This window comes from Musca domestica, unplaced genomic scaffold (assembly GCF_030504385.1).
Source record: "Musca domestica strain aabys unplaced genomic scaffold, Musca_domestica.polishedcontigs.V.1.1 246, whole genome shotgun sequence".
NCBI lineage: Eukaryota > Metazoa > Arthropoda > Insecta > Diptera > Muscidae > Musca > Musca domestica.
In genome coordinates, this window is record NW_026712274.1 from 459,439 (window position 1) to 478,227 (window position 18,789).

The 18,789-nt window shown below is 34.2% G+C and overlaps 1 protein-coding gene across 10 annotated transcripts in view; it reads right to left on the reverse strand.

Annotated features, from left to right (window-relative positions):
- The window catches only part of LOC131802810 (sodium/potassium-transporting ATPase subunit beta-1-like), a 34,527-nt gene that overhangs the window by 4,182 nt on the left and 11,556 nt on the right, over positions 1–18,789 (reverse strand). The window lies entirely within an intron of this gene.

The window sequence follows — 18,789 nt, forward strand, 5'->3', positions numbered from 1 at the left end:
TTTCCTTTAGCATTCCAACTTAATTTCTCAAAAGTTAATGTTTACGGAAAGTTTTCGATTATTTTGTAATTTGAAAAAATGCAAAAAATTAACACGTTTGCCATGTTCATCTGAGAATTGTATCGACAAATAAGGAAATGACAACATTTCGGTGACATTTCACTTTAAACATTGACAAATGAATTTTGTGCCATACAGACCATAAGTATTTTATATTTGTGGATTTAAATAAGTGCGGTTTTTGTCGCTCTCTCCTCCTCCCCCTCCATCTAATCATGCAAAAGATTTATTATAAATGTAAATAAAATATCCGCCTCATTTCAATTATTTATGTAAATATGTATGTAAATAGGGGTATGTAAGTGGCCCATTTTTTGTGGTTTGGCGGCTCGAAAGTCGGGTACATGATCGAGAGTTTTTTTTGCTGTTTTATTGTAGGGGCTGAATTAAAGTGAAATAAAACCAGTCTGATCGGTTAGTTGTAGAGCTGTTAGTTTTGTTTTTTTTTTGTTTTTTTTGCATTATTTTTGCGGTTGCTGGGTACGAAAAAAATCCAATGCCAAGGTTTTCGCCATTATTTATTACAAGCATACAAATAAAATGTAATTGCAATTGTATGTGTTACATAAAAAAAAATAAAACAAACAAAAAACTTAAAAAAGTGGAAAAAATAATATTGTATAAATTAGTTTCGTAGACATACATAAATTTCTATTTTGTATTTACGTAGATGTTACGTATCGTCTGCTAGGTTTTTTTTTTGCTGTTGTACTTTTTTTTTGTTAAGCTCTCTATTCCAACTGGGCACACTTTTCCTTTTGTTTGTGTTGTTGCTACTTTTGTTTAAAGCAGCCATGTGTTGTCACCAGTGACAAGTGATAGTTTACGGATGCTGGCGATGATGTAGACGACAAAAACAACAACAACAACAACAGTAACATTAAGATTCTAGGCTTTGAATTGGGATAGGTGGTTTCGGCTGCCTGAATTGCCATTAAATCAAATGTCACATGTAATGTTTAAAATGCAAAGAAAAAAATAAAAAACACCGAAACGATAAGGGTGGAAGCGTGTGTTATAAATTGCTTTGAAATTGCAAAAAGGGACATTAAGCCGCCTCACATGCATGACGATTTCCATGACAGTATTCCAGCAATTGATTGAAATTCAAAAAAAAAAAAAATAAATAAATAAATAAATAAAAAAAATAATACAGTAAAATGTATGGATCTGTGAACGTGAATTAGAACCACTTGACATGTTCGCCTCAGGGTCTATCTATACAAAGAATTGTAAAAGATTGGAAACAGATCGCTTCACCAATGCCCTTTTTAAATTTCGCATAAAAGTAATTAGTAGTGGGTCGGCGTTTTTGGAAAAAAACAAATACTTGCTAAAAGGTACAAAAAAGTACTAAAATGTGATTTTACATTTCTAGGGGTAGAGTCTTACAAATTAAAATAAACGTCACTATTGATAGAAGATAAGGTGGTGCTTTTTGAAATTTGTACTAAAAATTGTACTTTTTTAACTCAAGGCGGCTTTTTGGAAATTCGTGCTAAAAGGTACTAAAAAGTACTGACAACTGGTAGTTAAAATTCTATAATTCTAGGATAGAATAGAAAGGCTAGAATTTTCAATTTTTTAGCTTAAGGTTCTTGGTAATTCGTGCTGCCAACTACTGGAAACTGGGGTTTAAATTTATATAATTGTAAGGTCAGAATTTTGAAAATGGACATTTGGGTTACTTCTTTTAAGACCAGAATTTTAAAAATGTATATGTAGGTTACTATTGATAGCAGAGAACTAATAAGTACGTTTTTTGGAGTCTGGAATATTCAAAATGTGTATTTAGGTCACTATGGATGTGGTGACGTTTGTGGAAATTTTCGGTAGTGAAGGGAACTGAAAGAACAAAATATTGTACTTCAAGACCAATAATTCCGAAATATAATATTTAAATTTGTCTAACAATGAAAAACCTTTTGCGGGGATCACTTTCCAAAATCGTACTTTTTTAGTTCGAAAACAGTTCCAATATGTAATAAATATGAAGAAGAGCAGTTAGAATTCTTGAATTTTTTAATGGAGTCACTTTGAGTGTGATGTGCGTGCAATATGTGTGAAAATTTGTACCAGAAAGTTCTATATACAAAAAATGAGTACTAAATAGTACTTAGCACAAAAATGTGGTTTTGGAGCCAAAATGCCATTTTGCTTAAATGGCCCAAAAAATATGAAAAGGTTCAGTTGGTTGGAATTTTAGTACAAAAGTACCAAATATTGTACTGTTAGGGCTTAAATTCGGAATTTTGAAATTTAGTTTTGTCTGACAGCGTTATTTTTAAAAAATTGTGCATTTTGGGTACTAAACTAGTACCAATACTAAATTCGAAGTACTTCAGCTAGAATTCTAAAATAACTGATGATGGGAAAAGTTTTGATAAAGCGGGACTTTTGGAAAGTCGTGATTTTGGGGTATGAAAAAGGGCAAAAAAACGCCTTTTTAAGTTAGAGCTTTGAAATTTTACGTAAGGATCACTTTTCGTGCGGATTGGTGATTTAAGGAGTATTTTTTTTGGGGGGAATTAGTACTTCAGAGGTTATGAAATGTACGTCAGGGTTCGACATTGATGTTGAGTGTTTGGAAAAAGGATGAGTTTCGCATGAGAGACACTATTTTCTAGAAGAAGTTAGATGAGGATTCTTGAAATTCGTACCTGAAAGGTACATAAAGTACCTAAAGGTACAATATCGATCTGTAGGAGCTAGTCGTTTGACTTTTTTCACGAGGATAATTTATGTTGCAAAGGGATTATATAAGTCCGGACATTTTTAGTATTATTGAGTCAAAGAGTCAAAATTTTGAAATATATTTTAAATATTATCTTAAATAATGAAATTGATAGAATCATAAAAGGTCGTAATATGCAAGATCTGCTTTTTGTATTTTGATAATGATGGTACCAAAGTACCAAATATGCAAATAGTTTCAAATATGAACGGACTGAATTCGAGCGGACACTCGACCGTGGTTTTCTTGTCCCTACCATAAGTACAAATAAATGGTGAACATTTTCTCTTTGAGAGAAAAATAATCTGATTACTTTAAGTGCAATTTTTAGCATAATTGGAAAATTTTATGTATCCCAAAAGTGTTATAAGAAAAATATATATTCTAAGGTCAATATTCCGGCCTTTCGAAGGCTATCTATATATGCTTTGGCTTCGATATATGCTTTACAGGGTGTATATACTCATCCCCCATTACTAACTATTTTTTCACGAAATTTACCAAAAGTGAATGACTTTTGTAATCAACTTTCCTTCCAATGAAATCGTATAAAGTTTGTGGAAAGAATGCTAAGTTTTTGGACCGAAGGAAAGTCAAGTTTATCTCATTCTACTCCCTTCTTTGCCATAAAACTCACTTTTCTCTTCCACAAACTATCTCCATATATTTAAAAACTTTCCAATTTTTATGCATTATTTTTATTGCATTATTAAAAATTGAAACGTATCTCACATATCGAATTCCTTTAAAAAACTTCCCCAGAGAGAGCCTTTAAAAATTTGCATTTTATTCAAATTAGTTTTATAATATTTGTTTTATTCATAGTTTTGCTATATTTAATCATTGGTTTCTCTCATGTCCTACAGGATTTAGTCTTGTTTGTACATCTGTGTATTTTTTTTTAAATTTTCTTTATGTCTCACGAATGGCCAACCTGCTGTTCCTTCCCCGTCTACGATATGGAGACTAGGTGACGACATTCACATGCTGCAAGTATCCTTAAATATAAGTTTTGTGTTTTTTTATTTTTGTTGTTAATGGTTTTTCCATGGCAGGGCTTGGGAATGGTGGCATGTTGTGGGAGGGGGCGAGGGGATAGATGGTGATAATGGCTTTTCTGCACACCAAAAATATGACGTATGCAAGGAGTGGTTGTTGGTTAATGGTTTCTTTGGCGCCAAATAAACACAGAGACTTGTTGGCATTCGAATGTAAACAAAACAATGGAATCGAATGCAAACCAAAACCAAAGGACTTGAAACCAACTCGCCAGCATAAATTTTCTTCGAGGAATTTCTATGGAAATTCTAGGCATTTGCATAAAAAACATAATAGTTTATAGGACTGTGTAACGAAAGTATGGGGGGGATATTTTCCTTTTTTCAAAAATATGAAAAAAAAAAGAAAAGTTGGAAATCTTTAGAGCATTTAAAGATGTTTGCTTAACTTTTTTTTTAATAAAGATATAGGTTTTTCTTTGCCAAACAAACTCCATTTTAACCTCCCCCCAATGTTATCCTCCCTTCTCAAGCATCATTAGTTTTGTTTTCTTTATTTATTTTTGTTTCTTTCTCTGGATGAATATGTGATTTTTATGTTGGCAATTTATTTACAAAAACAAAACTTTCCGGGGGAAAAAGTGTTTTTGTTGGCAAAATCATGTTCATGGGGGCGCTGTTAATAAAAACGAAAAACAAATGCCATCTCATCTCAATTGTCTAACAATTTTTAGTAGAGTTATAAACTTTTCTGTCTAATTTGTATAATCCACCCTCATATGTTGGGGAAGTTTGAGAAGGCGGAGGAGGGGGAGGAGGGTAGCACCCATGTGTGTGTGTGCTTGCGTGTCTGACCTATTTCCTCATAGCTGACCCATTTCCTGCATTTGTCCAATGTGAACTTGTTACATTTGATATGAGGTCATGAAATGGGAATCCACCCAGTTCAAATTGAAGAGGGTTGGTTGGCCACACCATTGACAATTGTCTGAGGGGAAGAAAAGAGGGAGCTGACATGATAACGACAACATTTTGTGATGATTTGATTGGGGTTTTGTTTATGTTTTCAAACTCATTCTCTTAGATTGCATTGCTTTCTGTAGTGGACAAATTTCTTCTAATGAATTTTCTTTTTAAATCCCAGAAAAATATTCCATTTTTTACAATTTTTTATAAGATTTTTTTATATGCCATACATTTTAAGGTATATACGTCATTTAGGCTCTTAAATAGACCATCCCGCAATTCTCCTCTGACATAACAAATCATACCAAATATTTTTGTTTAATTAATGGCTAACTTTGCAAAAACAAAAAAGTATCTAAAAAATGTGTGTACGGTTATTGTCAATTTTTTGTGTGTATTTAACAACATTTTTAATTATAGACAAATTGTAGTTAATATCGCTTCATAAAAACTCAAAATACAAATGAAAAACTTTGGCCATATGAAAATGTTTTTCCTTTCTGAATTCTTTTTTTTTGTTTTGTTTCACATCTCTCTCACACATTTCAAATTTTCAAAACTGAAAATAAAATTGTATTGTTGATCGACATGGTTACGATCCCATTGCCAACCAACCAACCAGCCAGCCAGCTAGACAGACAAACAAATGGATAGTATAAACGTATGACGTCACAGAGTGAAAGATGTCGAAAGAACACAAACCATTTGTTCTATATTCTTTAAACAATATATATATGTGTATATGTATAGAAATACACAGTCCACTTACAAATTTAGCCATACATACAGATACAGACAAAGCAGGTGCATGAATATCTAATGTGAATATAATAGAGGGGGTAGGGGAGGAATGCTAGATCAAGTTTTTCAAAGGAAGGTCTATATAATAGCCTTAAAATGAATATATCCGATTTTGTAGAAATTTTGAGTAGATTGAAAAAATATGAGGAATAATTTCTAAAATATAAAGGAATAGAGACAAAAAGTCATTAAGTTCGGTCGGGCCACACTTTGAATACCCACCAGCAATGGGAACGAATTTGAAAATTTTCAAAAAAACAAAAAAATCCTTTAAAAATTCTGTTAAAACCTTAAAAATACCGAATATGGCCGTTATATTGGGGTCTATACGGAGACGTGGACCTGCATAGGCAACTTTTGTCATAAGCCCTTATTAATATTCAAATACGAAATTTGAAAAAAAAAATCGGTGAATAATGCACCTAAAATCATCAAAATACCGAATATAGGGAGGTACCGTTATATCGGGGCAATACGAAGAGCTGGACCTACAGGCTGTAGTACCTATTAGGAAGTTCAAATACGACATTTCAAACAATTTCAGTGAATATTGTACCTAAAATCGCCCGAATATAGAATATCGGGAGGTACTGACATATGGGGCCAATAGGAAGATCTGGACCTGCATAGACAATTTTTTGTCATAGACTGTAGTTCTCATTATGAACTCTAAATACGAAATTTGAAACAACTCCGGTAAAAAAAGTCGCTAAAATCATGAAAATACCGAATATTGGGAGGTACCCATATATGGAGGCTATACGAAGACGTGAGCTCGCATACGCAATTTTTTGCCATAGGCTGTAGTACCCGTTATGAATTCTAAATACGAAATTTGAAACAACTACGGTGAATAACAATAACATCAAAATGCCGAATATTGGGAAGTACAGTTATATGGAGGCTATACGATATTGTGGACCTATATAGACATTTTTCTTTCAGGGTGTAAAGTGCTAAAGAAAGAACGTCTAGCATGGATTTCTAGACAATTCCATTGAAAAATTTGGCTTAAATCATCAAAATACCGAATAGAGGGAGGGGTTACATGGGGGATATACGGTATCGTGGACCAATACTCTCCTAGGGGGTAAATTACTCAGAAGGAACTACTTTTGTGGATTTTTAGACAATTTCATTGAATTTAGCTACAATTATTAAAACACCGAATGTCGGGGGGTATCGTTGTATGGGGGCTATACGATATCGTGGACCGATATAGCCCATCTTCGAACTTGACCTGCCTGCAGACAAAAGACTGATCTGTGCAAAATTTTAGCTTCCTATCTTTAATCGTTTTGAGTCTATCGTGATTACAACAGACGAACAGACTGATGGGCAGACAGGTCTAAATCGATTTATAACTTAACGCTGATAAAGAATTTGCATACCTTTTTATGTCAAAAATTATTATGAGTTGAGTTACAAACGGAATGACGAACTAGGCTATAAAAAGGTGGAAGAAGACGTATATTTAAAACCCATGTTCAGCCAAAATTTGGTGGGCATATGTGCCACCTTAAGCATTACGAGTAATGAGAAACTACCTACCCCATGCATTACCAATATTCCAAAAATAATGATAAATACATTATTTGTAAACTATAAATTAATGAACTATTCATATAAAATTGTAATTGTAGTAACGGCGGTCAAGAGGTAGCACCACGTCCGATTACAAAAGCTAATGTTGCTGCTTGAAATCTCCGCGTCAGAAAATAGTCAAACAAAGAAAATACGAATGATTCACCCGTTCAAAACGTTTACACATTTGCCATAATTTTTATCATAGACTGCATATTTGTTTTTATCCACCAGAAAAAAAGTAGATAGCAAATTTCCGGTATCAGAACTCGTAATGTGTGTCACTTCTAAGAATATTGTTAATTATTTTAAAAACAATTATCTAAGATTATTTGTAAGGCCTTGGCAATTTTGACAAATTTTGTTTTAAGACAATGCTCCTTATAACGTGTACCCACTCTAATATAAATATATCTATTAATTTATGTATGATTTTTTTTTAAATTCTTGGTAGCTGTATATTTAATTTTAAATACAACATATAAATTCAAACAACCCCCAAAAAAATAAAATACAAAAAAAATCATTTGCCTTGTTCAAAAAAAGTGAAGAATTTACAAAAATTCAATATCTGAGTTTTAGAGACAGAAAAAAATCAATATCTCCCTCTGCGGCTAAGGTCTGTTTCATTTATCATAGTTATTTGATTTAAATTAGCGCTGGAGCACCTAAACAATTATCAGTGGTCCGGTAGAAATAAGTTAGCATAAATGTGTAAAATGCAAAGCGTGCATGGGGGTGTCCAGTCTAATTAAATATTTTTGTTATTAATTTAAAAAAAAAAGGGAAACAAGATGAAAGACTAGACGCTTTTTCGCATTACAATGCAAATTTATAGCAACAACAACTAAAAATGAAAATAATATTGATTTTATGAGGAATCTAAATGGCCCTTAATGTCTGGTGCCGCTACTGCTGCTGCCGTTGCCATGGTCATACAGGTGTGTTCTTGACTCGCTGCTTTGTAAACGATCAACCGTGCTGCCATCGGTCTCTTCAGCCACACCACGAAACAACAACGAAAAAAAAAAAAACAAATTATCATCTGTCTGTATTTAAAACGAGTATTAAACTGCATTGGGGTAGTCATATCTGGATATAACCACACCGGGTTAGTAATATTTTGTTCATATGAAGCCGGCAAGTCCACCACGTCACTCAACGACTTGTGTCTGCTACGACGCCAATAGTCAATATGTTTAAGTCGTGTGCTCTACACTCCAGGTTAGTTAAGGTAGTAACAGCTAATATGAAGACAAAGTAGCTACAGAATATTAACAAAAAATGTTGAATCAACAGAATACTAAACAACAGGGCGGCCAGACAAATCAAAGATACTTACAGTGGCTCCGTATTTAAAATTAGATACCAAATTTGCCTAACTTTGTTTACGGGTATCGGGTATTGCTATTATATTTCACCTTAAATTAATAGTTTATCCAAATAGTAAGCCCTCAAATTTAATATTTCCAAATAATTTTTTGGGGTTTCCGCAAAAAATCACAAAAGTTCAGGAATTTGCCCAAGCAAATGTATTTATAAGCTAAGACCCATTCCACGTTACTCGAATAGGAAATTTAACCCTCCCACCAAGAAGTTTTAGTACTCACTTCAGAGCTGCCAAATTTCAACACCACTCGAAGTTTAAAATTCCGCAAAAGCCGATGAGTCACCTCTTTCGAAGCAGATTGCTTTGGTGGATAAGTGAACAAACATTAAGGATCAAGAGAGGAAGCATAAAACTTTAACAGAAGAGATGTTAGCAACTGCAACAAACATGTTTGCCAGTTATCAAAGCACAGAGCACAGATTTAATCATTTGCATTCGGGAGCGAAACTTGCTCGCGAGTAGGATTGCTCGAAGAGTGGGTGCTTTTATGCAGTCTACTCTTCGCTCTTTTGTTTTGTAAGGTCTGATTTTGTACAGTAGAATACACATATAATGAAATAAAACAATGGTGGGACAGTACTTGTATTTGTGTGGAAGAGGTACTATCTAAAATAGCCTCACAGATGGAAAAAGTACAAAAACAAAAGAGGTCAATGGAATTATCAGTGCAAACGGGGAGTCTATCCCCCACAGACGTAACTATTTAAAATTATATATTTAGATGGGGGTGTTCCTGGCGAGGTCTCTGAGCAATTTTCACTCTTTTGAACAATTTAAAACGAGATTAAGTTCTGCTGGTCCGAACTTTTTGTCCCCCCATAACGTGAAAACTTATATTATGGCCAATTCAACTATCCTCTAAATCCCTAAAATGTGGAAAATCCGTTGTATGTAGGCTAGACTATTTTTTGAGAGAAGTCAAACTTCAGACTGAGAACCCTAAATGTGAAATTATAGCTGATTTTTTTTAGAAATCGGGGGGCGAATACCTAAAATCAGGAGTTGCCCCATGTATGGGACTTTGGCCAAAAAGTGGACCTGCATTACGTTTTTTGGCAGGAGTTAATCTGGCCACTGAGAACGCGAAACATTGAATCATAACTGATTTGGTTGAAAATCGGCATCAGAACATTCGAAATATCGAGTTACGATTTTATGTGAACTATACCGAAAAGTAGTCTAAACTGTTCACTGAGAACCCGAAAAGACAAATAATGGCTAATTTGTATATATTTAGGACTGAACCCTTTAAAATATTGAAAATCCAAATTTTGAAGCTATATTTGTAATAACTCAATCTCTATCTAGATCTAGGGTCTCCGAAAAATATGTTGCAAGCGGAATAAACAAATTCTAAGGTGGAGGTTATAAAATCTGCAAAAAGAGAAGGCAGTCAAATCAGAGACAGGGACGGCTGGATGAGCCTAGGTGATAGGTAAAACTTAAATTTGATGCTTCGAAGGCAGTTGACGTCACCATTCAAATTTCCTGAACTATAAACATGTCTGCCTTCTTTAGAAATGGATTAGATCCTTCTTGTGAACTTTTTTATGAACATCTTAAAAATTAACTCAAACAATAGGTTGTTGATAGGTAAAACTTAAATTTGTGCTTCGAAGGCAGCTGAATTCACCATTCATTTTTTATACGGGGACGGGGACGGCTGGATGAGCCATCAACCTTCAAATAGGATGGTATCACAAGGAAGATTTTGTGATGAAGGTTAGCCTATTTTACGGGTGCTTTTCTGTTATGATATTTCGGAACTTTAAATTTCCGGCAGGTTAGCGCTATCATCATGCGTACTTCCTTCAAAAACGGATTGGATGCTTCCTGGTGAACTTGTTTTATGAACATCTTAAAAATTACCCCAAAGAATAGGTTGTTGATGGATAAAACTTAAATTTGATGTTTCGAAGGCAGCTGACGTCACCAGGCAATTTTTAATAAAATTGTCATTCCCATTTGCTTTAATAAACGTTGAAGATCTTTTAATTTTCTCAATTCTTAATAACATCATTTTGGCTTGTGGACAATTCGGTGTTTTTTTTAAATTTTATATTTATTTTGCCATCTACAGTAATCTTCAGGGAAATATATATATATATATATATTTTTTTTTTTGAGAGAAAAATAATCGTAATTCACTGTCTATTTAAAACAATTTTTTTTTTGATTTTTTATACATTTTTTTGAAATTGAAGCTTCAATTTTTTGAATCCAGTTAAAAAACTTATTTTTAGATTTAAACCACTGTTCTCATTAACGCAGGTAAAAAACCCATGATGTGCTCTCGCTGGCTGCAGTAACCCAAAACCATAAAACCCCCTCAATAACAACATTTATCTGCGCAAAAAAAAAAAATTATAAAACTTAACTCGAAATGAATTGACATGAAATATGTTTTATGGAGTATTTGATTTTCGAGTATTTGTTTTCCAAAAATCCCCCTTCTTTACGATTTTGTATGTTTTATTTTATATCATTTGATTTGAATGTCATGTGTCTGTCGGCTTGTCAGATTAGAAACGGCGACAAAAGTCAAGATAAAGAAAAATAATAAAAAAAAAACAATCAAACAAAAATACTTCGACATCATTAGTTGCAAAGCAAATCAAGCTGCCTGGAGATTATTGATCGTTAATCGCTTAGGGTTCGTTTACATATTCAAATTTCAGGAAAACTGGTTTGAAACAAAACAAAAAAATGTTCGAATATTTCAATTTCAATCAAAGACAAGAGGCCGTAGCCCTGCTGGGAGCGAGGCATCAAAAGGGCTTAGGGGAAAAATAATTTCTCCCAAATAAAAAAAAAACACAAAATATAAATTTAAATTCCCACCTAAATAGCTATCTCCTCTTCAGAGGAAATAAACAATTTTTGATTTTGGCATTCTAATCTGCTAAACATTTTAGTTCGATTTCGGTGATAAACTGCCATACAAAGCTCGTATTCACATGGCTGTGCAAATTTCCCACATTTAATCTGATCGCCATCGGCCCGACGAGTGATCGCTGAGCTTGGGTGTTGTTTGAACTGGCTTTTATTGGCGGTTAATTGTTTGTGTCTCGATTCTCCATTGTTTTCGTTTGGCCTTTGCTACCGGTTGAGAATTAAACGATTTTTTTTGTTTCGTCTAAAGTTTTAGTTTGGGCTTAAAATTTATTCAATGAGTAACTGGCATTTAATTATGGATGTTCTAATTTTTTGTTTCGAGCGCCGATTAGAGGTTTATTTTTTTGTCAACATCATTAACTCGTTTTATTTTTTTGTTCGCCTTAATATGTTAAATAACCTCGTCGGTCATTAATATCCAATTAGAATGTTTAAGAAAAAAAGACAAGATTTATTAGGAAAGCAGGGTCTAAAAAAAGAGAGATTTGTTAAAAATGAAATCCAGCATGGGTTATTAATCTTTATTGACTTGGGATTAATGATCGAAAAAAGTTCGCAGTGCCAAGGGGAGCTACATTGATTTACATTTAGGTTTATCAATATTCTCAGGAAAATAAAGGGGACCTAGCTTCTGCTTAGTTTTGCTGGGGATGGAGGCGTTAATGATGAGTCACTCAATCAATCGCCATTAAAGTTCTTCATATATCTTTGAAAGCATAAACAATCAATATCGCCAAAATCCTGAAATCCCTTGCCTTTCAATATCCCTTAGACATGTGATGCAGATAATAAGAAAACCCGATTTAATGAAAAAATAATTAAATTTATGCTATCATGGACATGGCTGAAATTATCACATCCATCTAAGCAGTCACTTAGCCATCCAGGCAAGCAGCCAACCTGCCAGCCAGCCAGCCTAACCCACTGCCATGGCGTGTTATCCTGCATATGCTCATAATGTTGAAATATGACATCATTTTTTGGTCAGTTTTGTTTAATTGCTTTGGCCGTTCATTTGACCCACAAAGCCACTATCTAAATTCTCAAAATATTGGGAATGAGTAGTTTTATGCTTGCCCATTAAATCAACACCGGAGTTTGGGAAGACATAATGCCCTTGGAAACGTATCCATATCCCTGGGGGGCTCTTTAACAGTCGTCGTCGCCGCCAAAAAAAAGAAGCGAAATGACAACGCCTTTTTTAACGTCATCCTTTGGTTGGGTTGGTTATGTTTACCTTTGGTCAGGAGGTTTTATGACACATCCACCACCGCCATCATGGCCTTTGGGGACATTGTGGATGACACCTGTGATGTTATTGGGTTTTGTTGCTATTTTTGTAAACAACCTTTGGTTGAACTTTTTATTATTGTTTTTCATGGTCTAATGTTTTATTAGTTTTTAAATGCTTCGGTTTTTTTATGCTGTGGCTTGGCGGAGGCGAGATTTATATTAGCGCCAGTTTAAAATTGATGATGATGAATTGATTTTCGCGGAAGTAAACAGGAAGTTAAACATCAGGGGAAGGAAATCGGGGATAAATCACCTTGCTGTGATTTTAAATGATGGATTGATTGCATGTCTAAGAAAACATGGTAGGAAGTCAATTTGGGAAAAGGACATTATCCTCCAATTTCAACACTAGAAATACTGATTGAATATTACTTCTTTTGCTCTAAAGGCAAATAGAAATGTTTTTTTTACCAAAGATTCAAATTTTTTTTAGTAATTTTTGCCTTCTTAAATGTCGTACAAATAATGACAAAGAGAGATTTTTTGCCTGCAATTAGGTCCTTTGTTAGATATTTTATTATTTTTTGTGGCATAGTTTTAGGGGTCCATAAGTTTGCTTCATTTCAATACATTTTTATACCCTCAGCCATATGGCTAGAGAGCTTATACAGGGTGAGATGAAAATACTGCAAACAACTTCGAGTGATGTCAGTTCTAGGCCACTCGTCCGACAGCTGTTAAAATTATTCCAGTGACAGCTCATTATATTGTTTATAAATGTACAACAGCATTTGGGTGAGAATTTTCCAGAAAAAAAGTTATTCGTGATGGAATTCAAGCGTGATTGTGTGATTTCTTTATATTTGGCTGGAAAACAACAAGTGGCCATCGTAAGGGCACTCCAGCATTTAAATGTGAATAAATCTTTTGTGTCTCGTACCATCGCTCGTAACCTTGATACTGGTAGCGTAACCCGACGTCAAGGATGTGGACGGAAGAAAACGGCAACATAAGCAGAAATGGTTCGAAAAGTATAGAAGCGACTTGATCGAAACCCGCGTCGTGGTGGCCAAAAAATGGCTCGTGAGCTGAGCATATCGCAATATTCCATTCGGCAAATGTTGAAAAATGAGATCGGGGTAAAGCCATTGAAATTCCAAAAAGTGCAAGAATTTAACCCGCAACAGAAAGAAAATGGACTCAAAAGAGCTAAGTGTTGCTTTGCATCAGAATAAATGCCGAAAATTATCGCGAAAATATTCTGGAGGGTGTATTAAAGCAAGGTTGGCACGCAAACATTTTGGCCGCAGACAATGGACATTCTAACAGGACTCAGCACCGTCGCACTCTGCACGAGCCACCTAAGAATGGTTACAAAATGAGGTTCCTTGCTTCATTTCCAGCGCACAATGGCCACCAAAAACTCCGGATACCAATCCGTTGGACTATTTTTGGAGTATTTTGGAAGGCAAAGCCGGGAATGAGCCAAAATACCGCAGAGCAACATTCGGGCAGCGTGTGATGGTTTCATTGGCCGTTTGAAGGCCATAATTCGTGCCACAGGTGACCAATTCGAACAAATCTAAACATATTCTAAAAGTTGATGCTGTTTCCGACATTTTTTGCTTTCATTCAATAAAATTTAAAAAAAAAAAAAATGTAAAAATTATGGCGTTGACTTTGTTGCAGTTTTTTTTATCTCACCCTGTATATATTCTTGATCAGCATAAAATGCTATGTCGAGTTAGTGATGTCCGTCCGACCACTCTAGTTTCCGAACGAAATGAAGTAAGTTTATAAAATTTTACTCAAATGTATGTTATGTCTGCAGGACTTTTGGTATTGAAAATGGGCCATGTAGGTCCATGTTTTGGTATAGCCCCCATAAAATGATGTCTCCTTATTTTCGGTATTTTAATGATTTAAGCGACATTATTCACCGGGAATGTTTCAAATTTGGTATTTGAAGTTCGTAATGGATATTACAGCCTATGACAAAAAATGGTCTGTGCAGGCCCTCCCTATATTCGGTATTTTGATGATTTTAGCGACATTATTCACCAAAATTGTTTCAAATTTTGTATTTGAGGTTCATAATGGATACTACAGCCTATGACAAAAAATGTCTGTGTGGGATCAGGTCTTCGTATTTTGATGATTTTAGCGACATTATTCACCGGAATTGTTTCAAATTTAGGATTTGAAATTCGTAATGGATACTGCAGTCTAAGGCAGAAAATTGTCTGCACAGGTCCACATTTTGGTATAGCGCCATATAATAGAACTTCCCTATATTGATGATTTTAGCTACATTATTCACTGATTTTTTTCAAGTCTCGCATTTGGATATTGTAATGGCTTATTTTTAAGATTTTAAAGAATTTTTAATGGATTTTATTTTTTGAAAATTGCCAGTTTCGTTCCAAATAGTGGAAGGTATTCAAAGTTCGGCACGGTCGAACATACAGCTTTTTTACTTGTTTCTTTTTTTAATTAAAATTTTATTCTTTTTTTTTTATTTTTTCCCTCATCAAAATATCATTGTTTTCAAATTCGATTACACCTTCTTCATTGCTCGAATCCTACAACGTGTGTCAGTAATTATCGGCATTTATTATTCATAGCCAAAAATAGAGGTTATTAACATCTAAATAAGCATTAAAAATGTTTTTCCCAAAATATTTGTAAATATTATTGTAGTCAAATTGTTGTCCTATTCTATCTATGGAAGTAGACATTGAAAAAAAAGTAGATATAAAAATCAACATTTATCGAATTAATTAGGGCTCTAGAAATGTGTGTACTTTATGAGGTGTTAACCTACTAGAATCGTTGAATCGTTTATTTACCTATTTTTATATTTATTAAATTGTGGTTTATCCGTTCTTTATTTACACCTTAGCTAGGGATATATATAGCATGTAATGAAAGAAAAAATCATTATTGTTGCTAATTTCCAACTCAAGTTAAACCTCAAATTATGACTTGTCAAGACCACACAGTGGAGAAAATACTGCCGCCGCAGTTTATACAGAAATAGGGAAATTCTTAAGCAATTATGGTTGCTCGCCCGCCTTAAATATTCTTCAAGTGTGGTGCATTGCGATTAGAAAACCATTTTGCAGAGAAGAGTTCATTTAAGTTTAAATATCGGTGAATTTCATTTTACACAGAAATTTATGGCATGCGGGGCCATAGATACACACTTTCAAATATTATTTTTTATTTTGATTTTTTTTTGTCTATAAATATTTTTTTGACGCCTGTCTTAAGGCCATATTCTTCACACGCACGCAGTTACCCCGGGGCACAATGCTCTTGAGGGCGAATACGAAAATATACAATGGACACACACACACATGTACGAGTATATATATGAAATGCTCAAGTAGTGTTTGTCTTATCAATTTTCGACCATCAAGAACCCAGTTGCCACGATCGTGTCGTTGATAGTAACGAGATTGTTTTCATTTTGGCCCTGCAAAATAAGTCGATTATAATTTACTTTACTCTGTTTTTTTTTGGCAAGATAAGTTATCTTTACCCAAACCCCACCACTTTTGTTTGGGTTTGAAAAATCATAGATGTTACGTAGTTTTTTTATTGATTGGCCCACTCAATGCTGGACGGCCAGTGTGATTGATATTTTTTTGTTATTAGGGGGAGAAATCAGTTTCTGTTTTGTTTTTATTTTATTAATAAATTAAAAACAAAATATTAATCTCTGCCGATCACACTTGAAGTTCGTTCAAGCAGTTTGACGACATTTATGACGTCTTTGCTCGACCATCAAGTGTATTCTAAGAAGTAGCAATATTTTATGAATAAAATTTTGTATTTAGATAAAATATCTAGATTCAATGACGTTGAGTTCTGTTTAAAAAAAGACCACATCATTACTGACGTAGTTGCAATTATTTGACAAATAAATTCGAGGATGATAAATAAACCACAAGTACTGGAGAAAGCAGGCATTGTCATCACTTCGTTGAAAAAATTTAACAAAAAATATTTTAATTTTAAACAATGAGGCCGAGAAATGGGAGACTAAACTCTCCATTGATATCCAATTAATTGATATCCCGTAGAAGTAAACCTAATATTTTTGGCAGAAATATGTTCTACATGAGAAATAGATCCTTACAGATAGTTCGTTTAGAAATTGTAACTGAAAGAAAACAAATAACGAAAGGAAGGGAGGGAAGAGGCGTAGCTAAACGTGGACCGCTATAACCTATTTTCAATTACCTTTTTCCTGGTCGTAATACAAAAATTGGATGCTGAATTTAAAGCTCTACACGCATACATTTACCTCCAGCTCTACATACTTTACATCCATGTTATTGTGAAGATATAAAACAGCAGATATACCCCATTCTTTGTGGCCCGATATCCTTTTTCAGATATAGATGTCGCTCGCACTCACAAGATCATTGGTGTCCAGTTAAAGGCAAAATGAGACTACATAGTGAGAGAACATGTCCAATTATACGTCATTTGTTTGGAAATTTTTGGCAGAAGTATCTAGAATATCGAATATAGTGGCTAGGATAGAATATAGGAGCTTTCAATACGAATCTTCCAAGTAGTAATGCAAAAATTTAGAGATCTGCATAAATAAATTTGGTCTACCCCATCTTATTGTGAAGTACGGAAACACAGTATATTTTGGGTTCAATGCCAATGATATAGCTATTTCAGTTATAGATGTCGCTCTCGAAAGATGAACTTTCATCAACATTTTTTATGGAGAAATTGGCACCCAACATGGGGCTATCGTAGTAAAATGGTTAGAATAGAATCAGTGAAGATTCACATAAGTGTGACATACCCTTGTTGAAATAATGGAAAATAATTTGCTTTGTAACTACTTACACTCGAGAAAAAAGTGGTGAGGAAACTCATTAGTTATTTGTTACTGGATATTTTAGCTGGGATACTTCGAGGTCGGTTGCTATTGTTACAGCCATTTCAGATAAAGATGGTGTTTTCGAAATTTTCATCTTTTGGCATACAGGTAAACACCGTGGTACTATGTGTGATTAGTTTTTAATTTTTTATAGCCAAAGTGGCGCCCAACGAGGGGTCATCGTGGAAAAATTGTTACAAATTGTGTTATTAACCAGTCATTTCTGAACACTTGAACTCTTTAAAATGTTGCTAAAAGAGGCTTCGATGTTCGTCTCGGTCATTGAGGTTTTAAAAAATCGAATCAAGATTCTGTTTATGATTAGTTTATGTTATTCATATCCAAATTGGCGCCCAACAAGGGACACTTTCGCCAATTACTTGGATATTGTGTCTGAAGTATTTAAAATATAGAAAATTGGGACTATACCTAAATTGCGGGATCGAAAACTTTGAAGTAAAGCATGACAGTTACATAAATGCCAAAAAACGTAAATTTCGAGAACGACATCTATATCTAAAATAGCTATAATATGGCTATAAATATAGCAATTTCACATATAGATGTCGTTCTCGAATTTTACGTTTTTTTGGCATTTATGTAACCGCCATGCTGGATTTCAAAGTTTCCTCAACATTTTTTTACTGTTCGACCAGTGGCACTGTCGGTAACACGTTTAACTACAAGAAAACGCAAAACAGCGGATTGAAAAAATTATTTTCCTGTATTCCTTTGTACGCTTTTCATGGCAAAAAATTGACTCTTATTGGGGTTGATGGCTTCAACTTCCAAATGGTTATGAAACTCATATCTTGGCAATGAAAGTTTTTGCTGGGATACTTTGTTGTCTGACGCCATTGTTATGGCCATTTCAGATATAGATGTCGTTTTCGAAACGTAAATCTTTTGACATTGAGGTAAACGTGGTGCTGGATTTCAAGGTACTATGTGTGATTAGTTTATAATTTTTCATAGCCAAACTGGCGCCCAACGAGGGGTCATCGTTTAAAAGTTGTTACAACTTTTGTTATTTTGCAGTCATTTCTGAACATTTGAACCCTTTAACATGTTGCCAAAAAAGGCTTCGAATGATGTTCGTCGCGGCCCCCTTATCATAGTGTTTAAAGACAAATCAGGCATTGAGGTTTTAACGTGAGATAAAAACCTTTGTTCCATGACTAATAATTTATCGGCGCCCAAAAACATACACCGTGCAAAT